This window comes from Aplidium turbinatum, chromosome 6 (assembly GCF_918807975.1).
Source record: "Aplidium turbinatum chromosome 6, kaAplTurb1.1, whole genome shotgun sequence".
In the NCBI taxonomy this organism is placed as follows: domain Eukaryota; kingdom Metazoa; phylum Chordata; class Ascidiacea; order Aplousobranchia; family Polyclinidae; genus Aplidium; species Aplidium turbinatum.
Window position 1 is genome coordinate 5,056,292 of NC_137477.1, and position 11,378 is coordinate 5,067,669.

General features: G+C 36.6%; 1 long non-coding RNA gene across 1 annotated transcript; it reads left to right on the forward strand.

Moving 5' to 3' along the window:
* Nucleotides 1-4,152: 4,152 nt before the first annotated feature.
* On the forward strand, nucleotides 4,153-8,854 carry LOC145772810 (uncharacterized). Its single transcript, XR_014289334.1, has 3 exons — nucleotides 4,153-4,362; nucleotides 6,868-7,098; nucleotides 7,290-8,854. It is a non-coding gene; the product is annotated as an uncharacterized LOC145772810 (long non-coding RNA).
* Nucleotides 8,855-11,378: the final 2,524 nt, after the last annotated feature.

Below are 11,378 nucleotides of genomic sequence, written 5' to 3' on the forward strand. Positions count from 1 at the left end.
ATTAGTGATTTCCCTAACCACGAGTTTTTTTTCATAAACACGAAATATTTTTCTTCACCCACTCTTTAATTCTGAATATATATATTTTTGGTCGTAATCACTTCTAGCTATACTTGCGTCTACTTTACAAAAAATTAATTTCAGCTGAAACCTGCAACAACTGTAAACATACCGACAAAAATTGTGATTGAGAGCAAGGATTTCGCGGTTTACGGAAAAATCCAAACATTTCAAAGACTTGGGAACACACTAGTCGACATACGAAATTTATTAATCAAATTAAAATCAACAACACAGCAGAAGAAACAACAAAACAACACTGAAAAGATCTTCAAATATCTTGATTCGCTCTGCGTGGCTAAAACTCTAACAAACTAACTAAATTTATCAGGCTTAAACAACCATAGATGAAAAGTCAGGTCTTGCATGCCAAATTTAAAACAAGCTAACCAGTAACCACTCGCCTACTTTTTTTGCTAACCAATTTACACCAGCTTGCAAAATTCAGACATTTGTAAATTTGCCTCAGGCTCTGAACACCCCCACACTAGCCTGTATAATATTGATACATGTTTAAATAAGTTTCTATACATTCTCCAATGCATATATCTGAATTATATCTGCATCCTACACAAAGGCTACTCTTCATTACACTTCCTTACCTTTTCCATGACCAGATCAAACCCGATATGCTAAAGGCATGGTTGTCTTGGGCAATCTTAAAGTTTCCCAACCCGCCAAACTTACTGTCTCCATCTAGCAGTTGCTTTTTTAAACTTTTATGTATCACATGGCGCTAGATTATTACTTCCCGATACCATTGATGTTTTACTGGTCATTCTAGGCTCACCAGAAGAGAATTTAAAGCAAAGTTATAGTGCAGACGGTCAGAAAGTTTTCAATTTGATTTGGGAAAGTTTTTTTGGCCCATAAGTCAAACATTTGCTGATTGTTGAAATCTGGTCTAATAAGCAATTTTGGTTTAATTTTTAGTGCAGAAATAGTGATAGCAATTTTCTTACCTGTGTCATTTCAGCTTTTGAGTTCAAACAAACATTAGCCTTTTTATTTTGAAATTTGTGTTTCGGGTTATTTCACTAAATATTCGTGGTTAGGGAAATCACATATTATGTTCATACACAAATAAGCGTTTAGAACGAAGAGTGACTAAGTCACAAAATACTACTAAGGAGATATTGACATGTACAGTTTTCAATTGCATCGTAAAACCAAGATTTAAAAGATTTTGTTGTTTTTACCATATGTCAGTGTCTACAATCCCAACCTAGTTCTGATTGCACTATTAGGCCTAATTGATTATTTAGTTGAACTTCAAAAAAATATTGATAATATTGTTTTTTGGACTTAGCCTATATTTATAAGTGTACAATTTCTTCAAAATTGCTGGACTTAGGCACTTTTAGACACAAATGATGGACTTAAGCACTTTTAAGTGTTCTATAGGCCTAACAGAATTTGCCATCTCTTAGGGGAGAGTGGGGTTAGTCGGAAAGATTTTTTTTTAAAGTGAAATTTAAAACAATTGGTGCGTAACCTGACAACTTGAAGTGGCTTAAATTATCACCTATGGTGTCCTCTATCATACAACCAAAAATAAGTATTGAGTCAATTAAGCTTTTAATAAAAATTTAAAATAAACAAACATACAATTGATTTTTCAACTAACCCTATGCCTGGGGTTAGTTGAAAAACGTCAGTTTGATGCCCACCAATGAACTGGATACTATTTTTTCAACCAACAAACATTTACATGGGGTTGTAAGCAAATATGTTAACTTGCTTTAAAATCAAAATGCAATGAATTCTACATCAAATCATCGTAAAACATTTTTTAATAAACGCATTGTTAAAACTTGTGATGTCGCATATATAGCACTTTCCAAGTTATTCAAATTAAAATTTTACAATGTATGTCTGCTTAAAACAAGTACATTGGCGCTTATACTACTTATTATCATACCACGACGATATATAATAATAATAATAATAATATATGAGATGTTGTAAAGCAGAGTGCTTATTCATCTTTCAATCACGTACAGTAAACAACTAATAAAGATAATTTTAGTATAGTGTATAAAGTATAAAGTATAAATTAGTATAAAGATAATAGTGTAGTATAGTGTAGTGATATACTCGTATCATGCTACATAGTCATACCGTTATCAAAACGTTTTCCAACTAACCCCACCCACTATTTTCCAACTAGCCCCATTAACATATGACAAACTATTTTCTTAAAATATTGAAGCATGGTGCGTTGGACTAAAATTTGCTTATTTCTTAGTGTTGTAGAACACCTACAGCTGACACACACCAAAAAACTTCTGCCTATCTTTAACGATATCGACGCATAAGATGTTTTTCAATACGCCAAAAATTTTACTTCGAAAGTAAGAAAATACAAAATTGTCAGCCAAACAGGTATACCTTGACTCAACAAATCGAAACTAACATGGATTATGTGTTTTTATAAACTACTTCACATGTTGGCAATAAATATTTAAAAAAGTTATCGAGAGTTAAAAAAATGACCATTTTTCAACTAACCCCTCCTTCCAACTAACCCCACTCTCCCCTACTCCAGATACTACTGTAAAGTAAGCTATTTAAATATATTTCTTTAAACCTCGCACTAATATGACATTGGAATAATCTGCAAAGAATTATTTTGAGTTAGAAATATCTTGAAAAAATTAGGCTGGTAGCACATAATAACTGTTACTGGTAATTAATGGGGTAACAAACAGATAAAGTACAGAGACTTTCCCACCTTCATTGGCAATGTAGCCTACAGTAGAATAATAATTGGGTTAGGCCTACTAGACTACATAATAATAATTGGGTACACTCTCAAAACCTTCTTCCCTTCATTAGTAGTGTAGTATAGAAGTAAAGAAGACTGGTAGATAGGCTAGGACCTTTACAAAATAAGTTATAAAAACAATAGTCCAATCTAATAGGCTACTTAATCTTAGGTTAAGTGTACTTCATTTCGTTATCTGCTGGCACCAACACTCCATCGAATAGCCTAATCATGTCCCATGAATATTGAAGTCTGCACTGCTAAACTTCTTGCAAACTGGACTGCTGAATTTGATTCGAAAGCAGTAGGCCTATAAATACTACCGGTATTTGATCACTTATTTGTAAAATATCTACAATTACAAGCTGATAAAAACACTACCAATGATCCTAATCATTCACCTACCCTACCTAAACCGGAGGCAGTGTCCTAGTCTAAATAACCGGTAACCAGCTAATGACTTTTTATCCTCTGAAATGGAACCCGATCAAAAAGCAAAATAAAAATCATGTCACGTGGTTAAATGACTCGACGCTATTGGTCAGAACGGACTTAGCTACTTTTAGAAGAAAAAATTACCTTTCCGCTCAAAACCTGTATTCGAAAATGATGGCTTAGCAACCTTTATACCCAGTGGCGGCTCGTCTATAGAAACTGCAAAACTGCAGCACCCCCTGCACATTTCAGAATTTTATTTTTTTTATTAATTTCACGTTTTTTTTTTTCATTTTCTCTATAGATCCTATCGACTAGAAGTTTCATAATTTCTGGATTTTAAAAAGTATTATGATTTTTCAAGTTTTATATTTGGAAGCTCTGAACTGCAAGCTCTGCAGATGTGATTTTATAAAAGAAGAACAAACAGGAATCGTGACGTCATTTTTGGCTGAGGTTGCTTTGAAACTCGACGATACCGAAGTGCAAATTTTGCAGTTGCTGGTCAGGCTAACTATTGTTGCAAGTATACTTCATCGTTTTCAAGCACAATGTTAGGTGGCTGTCACTGATGCTGTTACATGGTTAGACTAATATGCTTTGCTTTCTGCACAAAAAGATAAAGCTTAGACTAGGTTATCTTGATTGAGCTTAGACTAGGACCTAGTCACTAGGTTATCATTATTGTTCTTACTTAATTAAATTTAAGCTAGGTTCTTTGTTTACTTGCGATAATAAGTTAAGGTCAAAGATCTAGGGGTGTAACTGTAAGAACAACGCAACTTCTTAATTGGCTAGATTTTTTATCAGCATTTTGCTGAGCAGGGTCTGCCATATTTACATTAATTCCACATAGCGTTGTTATTTTCAGGCTGTGTGTTGATGGTTTATAAGTGCTAGTCTACTTGTGCAGCAAGCTGTAGACTGGTAGAAGGATAGGTTATGACATGGGAGGCTGCAACGTGGTGCTGTCAATGTGAACTTTCATCCTACGAACAGTTAATAAAGTTCATGAACATTTGAAACCCTTAAAATCCTGCCTTGATGAAATACACTACAGTCTACATCAACTACTGATCATACCATTTCAGAAGCAACAGGTATTTTGCATTACCTTACCAACAAAAAATTCCTCTTTTGGTTGCAGCTTTTTTATCAAATAATGTCTCATGTTGAAGTGATTTTCAACCAAATGCAATCTCGAGATATTGATGTGTTCAAAGTACATGAATACGGTATATAAGCAATTTCAAAAGTGCAATTTCCGTGATAAGAAACTCAAAAGTACCGTACTGTGAGAATTTTTCAAAAACACTTATGGCTGAAGCGAAGGAGGTGTGTGACTGCATATGTGTTGACATAATGGCTAGATATTGGGGAGCAAGTCTTTTAGGCGCTGACAGTTAGGCGCTGGTCTAATAGGCGCGCACACTGTGGCGTCTGGATATTTAGGTGCGGAGCACTGTGGCGCCCGGTCATTTAGGTGCTATTCCTAGTAAAGTCTGTAGATTGTATCAGCTTGGCAGCTTGCCAGAAAATTATATCATGGCTTCAGTGAGTGAAGCTGCTAAAACCGGCAATGCTTTTCACACAAAATGTTACATTGAACAGAAAAATATATTGTTGTTTTATTGATTTATTATTGTTTTATTTGTTGTTAGTCCAGGTTTGCGTTAGTGAAAGCTTTGTCAATAAATTATTGAAGCTTCCGAACATGTATGAGTTCATTTTTAGTTAACTCTTTCGCGACCACGGACGTATACACACGTCTTGGGATTTTTGCCATGATGACCAAGGAAGTATCCCTACGTCCAAGGTTAAAAGGTAGCTTATTTCAAGCAAAAAAATAATGTAAATGATGGCAGATCCATAGTCTTTGCCTGTCCTTTTTTGGCTAATTAAAAAAAAATATTTTGGCGGTGCAGTTATCAGATGAGAACTTCTTAAAGATGGGGAAACAGTGGATTTTTTTTCTTTCACTTATTGGAATTGGCTAGGCAACCCCTTACTTTGGAATTTCTCGATCAAAAAGACTGTAGGCTAAATTAGGTAAACTTTTTGCGTAAAATTTTCCAAATTTCTCCATAACCATTCTGCTGTACCTCCTAAAGCATTGCGCGCAGAAACGAAGTAAATTTTTTCTCATGTGCAGAATTGTTTTGGCATTCGATTAAACTACATATGTTTTCATATTATTGTATCATGCTTGGGTAGTAAAAATTATAATATGAAGTACACTTTTCTGCCAATTTTTAATTTTTTTAGAAATTAGAAAAAATACCGTTTGGAGTTGCTAGTTGTACATAGAATGTTTTAAATTTTATTGCAAAGCTTTGCATTTTCGGATAGCTGAAGATGTATGCTTTCATTTGATGTCAAGATTGTGCGTCTACGTCGATCACATGACATGTTTTTACCGCGTAAATACAACAGTTTTGTGTGAAAAATGTCTGGTAATTTAGATTAAATATAAATTACTTCTGTTCGGGATGGATTGGCCATGTGACGAGAACGCGTAAGATGCTCTACTACTGTTCACATGAATACATTTCTACAGGGCATATAGGCTACACCTTGGCTACAAGTTGCAAGCATAATGGTGAGACTTCGCTCGTTATTAAACCTAGTCCGGGTTTTGACGGAAAACTAAGTTACTCTTCACTAAAGCCTACCGCCCGCTTGAGTACAGTCTACGGTACATTTTTTACTGATGTTTAGTTATTATTTGACCTAACTAAAAGTGAACTCATACATGTTCGGAAACTTGAATAATTTATTGATAAGCTTTCGCCGACGCAAACCTGGACTAACAACAAATAAATGCTGAACACGCGCATTAAAAAAACAACATATTTTTTTGTTCAATATAACATTTTATGTGAAAATCATTGCCGGTTTAAGCAGCTTCACTCACGGAAGCCATAACATATTTTTGTGTTCAATATAACATTTTGTGTGAAAAGCATATCCGGTTCAAGCAGCTTCACCCATATATTTTTCTGTGTAGCCTAATATAACATTTTGTGTGAAAAAGCATTGCCAGTTTAAGCAACTTCACTCACTGAAGCCATGACCAACAACGCACACGCATTAACAAAACAATATATTTTCCTGTTCAATATAATATTTTGTGTGAAAAGCATTGCCCTACGCCTCTACCTGCCAAGCTGATACAATCTACAGACTTTACTAGGAATAGCACCTAAATGAACGGGCGCCACAGTGCTCCGCACCTAAATATCCGGACGCCACAGTGTGCGCGCCTATTAGACCAGCGCCTATTAGACCAGCGCCTAACTGTCAGCGCCTAAAAGACGTGGACCCAGATATTGCTTCACCAAACAATTAGTAACTGCAAAATTGTTCAACAAGAGAAGCTTCAATAGCTTTAAAAATAAACTGCCCATACATGAGGTGGCAGTAACTGTGGAAGCATATTCCATCATAGAAAAAGAAAAGTTTGAAACTGAACTTGCAGTATTCTACAGCAGATTGGACATGCATGAATATTCCGCGTTATTTGAATTGTTGACATTTATTCAGAGATGCTCTCAGTGAAATTTCCAAACTGTTAAAAATCCTACTAATTATTCCTATGACCACAGCAGAGCCTGAACGCTGCTTTTCGACATTAAAAAGAATCAAAACTTTTCTGAGTACCATCAATCAAGAAAGGCTCCAATCATTAAATGCTCTTGCCGTCATTTCAACAGAGAAAAAATTCTTCGTTACCCAGACATTAACGACAAAGTCATCATTTTGCTCAAAAGTAAACAAGAAGAATGGATTTTGTCTATAAATAAGCTTGGTTCCAGTTGACATGGAGCAGTTTATTTGTAAGTAACTTATGTTTTGTAGTTTATCCCACTGTTTACCTTTGTATGCACCCTAATTATAGCCTGCATAGTGCATGTGCAGCATGCACTGTAGGAACTTTGTGTCTTTTGTTTATTTGTTATTCATAGTAATAAAATAACCCATCATAAAATAATTTGTCAGACAAACCACAAGAAATCTTGTATTTCAGCAAAAGAAAAACTTTGCTGGATCATCCATGGCCTTGACTGAGTCCCTCACTAAACGGAGTGTTCAACTCGTCAACGATGCAAAACACCAATTTGGGAAAAGAAATGTCTGAACAATCAATGGCAACAGTTTTGTATTTATTTATTCACAGACACACATAATCAAATCTTCAGAAGCCATCCTAAAGTTAAGTATCGTACTGATTAATTAATCTTTTTATGTTTTGGGTTAGGCCTATAATAGCCTATGCCTATCTAATTTGTTAAAACTGGTAACTATTTACAAAACAGTGCTTATATGCATATTATATATATGATATTGCAAATAATTTTAACCAATGTATATTATATATAGGCTAGATTGTCACTCTCCTGTTGGACACTTCCTTTTTACTTGTAAATTAGGAGAAAAAATCTGCTTTAAATTCATCGTATTTTTTGTCCCAACAATGGTAGCTGTAGCAAGATCCGATATCAATTGAGCAATTGTTCAAACTGGAAATTAGTGTTTTCGTGTTTAAATTTCACAACAATTTACTACCAGATTGCTTCTCCAATCGTTTTAAATGTGTCAAAGAGGTTCACTGCCTGTGTACAAGAAACCATGATAATGATTCTCTAAACATTCCATACTTCTCAAAAACGCTTGTAACTCAGCATTCAATAGAATTCACAGGTGCGAAAACATGGAACGAATTTCCTTCTTCAATTAGAAAGAGTGATACAAAGTCACTTTTTGTCCACAATTTAAAACAAAATTTAAGCAAACAAAACGGATACGCAATAGAAAGACAATGTAGAAAGACTTTCTTGCATTCTTGTGAAGATTTTAGTGGAAATTCGAAATAATTTACAAAAGATTAGGCCTACCTAACAATAGTGTCTACTGCTTGTGCTGTACTTTTATGTTTGTAGATATTAACAGCAAACGCAACACTCCATAATCAACACGACACGTCGCAAAAGGGGATGAGAGCTTCATCAACACCATCAGGACATCATCATCTTATCTACCAGCAGCTCATCCATTCCATCTTCACCCACCAGGACAAGAAACAATAACTTAAACTGGATCTCAAACCTTAATCACCATAGGTTACTGTGTGATGTGCAGTCTGACCATAGAAAGAGCTCAACACCTGCTCTCCTGGGCCACATCGAAATGAGCTTTTGCCTGAGGAGTGAGGATGGGTTTCTTTTATGTTCGGTTTTCTTTCTCCATCCTATTATTATTATGATTACTGCTCATTGCTCATCCACATCAATCTTAGAACTGACAAATTCAATCCACAACACTTTTCATTAGGTTGTTACTACATGTGTGCTTCTCTCTGTTTTTGTTTTATTTTTTGCTATTTGTTTTTTGGGTTTTGTGGCCGTGCTAACTACTGATATATAGCCTACTACATAATTTTTCATTCAGGCACGTTTTAAACCTTTCAAGGTTTTGCCATCTTTTCCCGTTCGTTAACGTGCTGGTAGGTCTATATCGACTATTGTAGTTAGTAGTATCTTTTTCGTCCCGGACGTGTTAATGACAAAAAATAAAATGATTGATTGATATTCATATTATGAGCAAAATGTTCCCATCTATTAGGCCTACTTCAGATTTCCTATTTTGTACCAACCTTTCAGAAAAAGCAATTTTTTTGTTTCAAAGTTCTAAAAGTCCACATTTTCAACTGCTCAAAATTTTTATTTTTTGTCTTGAAAACACCAGCAATGGCATTTTAGAGCATATAAAAGTGCAAAATTTTCTGGGGGGCATGCCCCCAGACCCCCCTAGGAAGCTCGCGCCTTCGGCGCTCGACTGTTCGTGCCACATTATGACGTCATACTTACCATCAACATTTGCAGCACCCCCATCACCAAAGGCCACGAGCCGCCACTGTTTATACCAAAATATTTTTGTGTCTGGTGACAAAGGACAATGAAAGCAATACGTTTTTGTACTTAACTCAATTCGAGTGAAAATGTGACTTAGTCACTTTTCGTTCTAAACGCTTCTGTTGAACATGCTCTCAGAATGCACCAAATTCAAAGTAATTTTTCAAAAAGTTCTGGTGGCGGCCCCCAAGACCCTGCCGGCCATAGGCGTAGCCAGGGGGGCGAAAGGAGCCATGCCCCCTCCCCCCAATTTTCAAAGTTTGAATTCCAAAGTTGAGTCCTTTGTTGAAAATATAATAAAATTTATATCGTTTTCCAAGACATCTGGCTATTTATTTACTTTATTTATTTGCAATTAACACCCCCAGGACTTGTTTTAGACACACAGAAAGACACCAATAAATTTTGCAAATTGTAAATCGCGCAAAGTTTACGCTTGTTTCAACTAATCTGTGTAAGCAATTTCAGAATAGCTTACTCTGTTGAGTTTTTGTCAAAGGTGGGCAAAGTTACTTTCAAAAGTAACTGAGTTACAGTTAATTACAGTTACTTGGCCAAAATAGTAACTGAGTTACCGTTACAGTTTCCGATTTTAAAAAGTAACTAGTTACCGTTACTAGTTACAGTTAGCTACTAGTTACTGCAGTTAGGCTACTCACAAATCTGAACATAAAATTCTGCACCTGGCCAGCTCTGCATGCAAGTCTAGTTTAACCGCAATGTTTTGTATATAGTGTTAGAGCCATCCATGCTAACATAACTGCACAAGTACAAAACCAACAAGGTTTTATTTAAAAAAAATTACTCAGTGGCTTTATATGTTTAGTTTATTTCCTTTAAGAAATACGAGCATTTCAATGTGCTCGTCACTTAGGCCTGCCCTTTTGGGCTTTAAAATGTCCTTGCCCAATCGTCGTGTGAGCCTCTGGGTCCGAGGGACGAGGGTCTATCTTTTTACTGCCCCAGATTCACGATGTTCCCGACTACACTGGAAGGCTACCAGAGAGCAGCCAGTCTTTGGTTTCATCATCCCTGACACGCAGACCTTCCACTCCGTTAGGTGGCTTAAAGATGGTACAGTCATTGATAATGTCCGCCCCGATAGTTCAATTGGTTAGCGCGTCAGTTCTGGAACTAAGAAGCTTCAAGATCAAGCGGCGCTGGTTCAACTCTCAGGGCGTGCGCTTGAGCAACGCACGTTAAGGACTGCTCTCCATTTAGCGGCATCTAATAGATGGAATAATTCCCCGGCAACAAGACTTCAACAATCGGAAACTTTACTCTGTCAATCTCGTTGACCGGGCCTGCGTCAGTGATTCAAAGCCTCTACGAGTATGCGAAACTACCAGGATTAAGCTCTGCAAGAAGCCTTCCCAGTCCGAAGATAAAGATTAAATTAATCAATCAATGATGTGGTCTGCGGTCTGTTCCTCGGCACCACATTCACAGGAGGAAGAGGCCATTTCCTATTGGTGCATGGTTGAGTGGAAAAGCCCATCGCCCGTACGGAGACGGTTGAGGCGCACCTATGCCTGTCTTGGTATTGTCAGGCCGATGGGGCGTGTGTCGACGTCGGGAAGAACGAATAAAGTCTGGTGATGAACAAGTGTTGCAATGAAAACAATATTTCCACTGCAGCACTTGACGGAATGGAAGTATATATTTTTAAAACAGTTTTTTCATCGGTCCGCTTGTGAATCTGGATCCGCTTAACTTGGGCTCAGGGTCTGCTCCAAATACTCCTGTTACAGATTCAACGCGCATAGCTTTCTTTTCTTGGTTTTTGCGTAAAGTGGTGCAGAAAAGTCCTCTGTGGCTCTACCACCATCCACTGCAGTGTCGCTGCTACTCCCCTCTTCAGCAGAGCAGTTTGCTTCTTCAATTGCTTGAAGCATGTTCTATTTTATTTTGGTCTTCAATTCAGCAGTTGTCGCTTAATTGTCAGCCATTAAACACAGGTAAGTCTAAATTGTGGGTGGAATGTTGTCGCAAGCTGAAACTCGCTGTCCTCGAACCAATGACCAAATCTGGTTTGTATTGCTTCCACAAGAACGTCCACCAACGGCAAGCAAACAGCAATGCTGTTGTTGGTTTTGAAGTCAGACAATCTTTTTAGAGACATTGCAAAGCGTTACACTAAATTCAATAAATTTCAACTTCTTGAAGGTAACTAACTAACTGACTATAAGCATCAAGAAATTGCT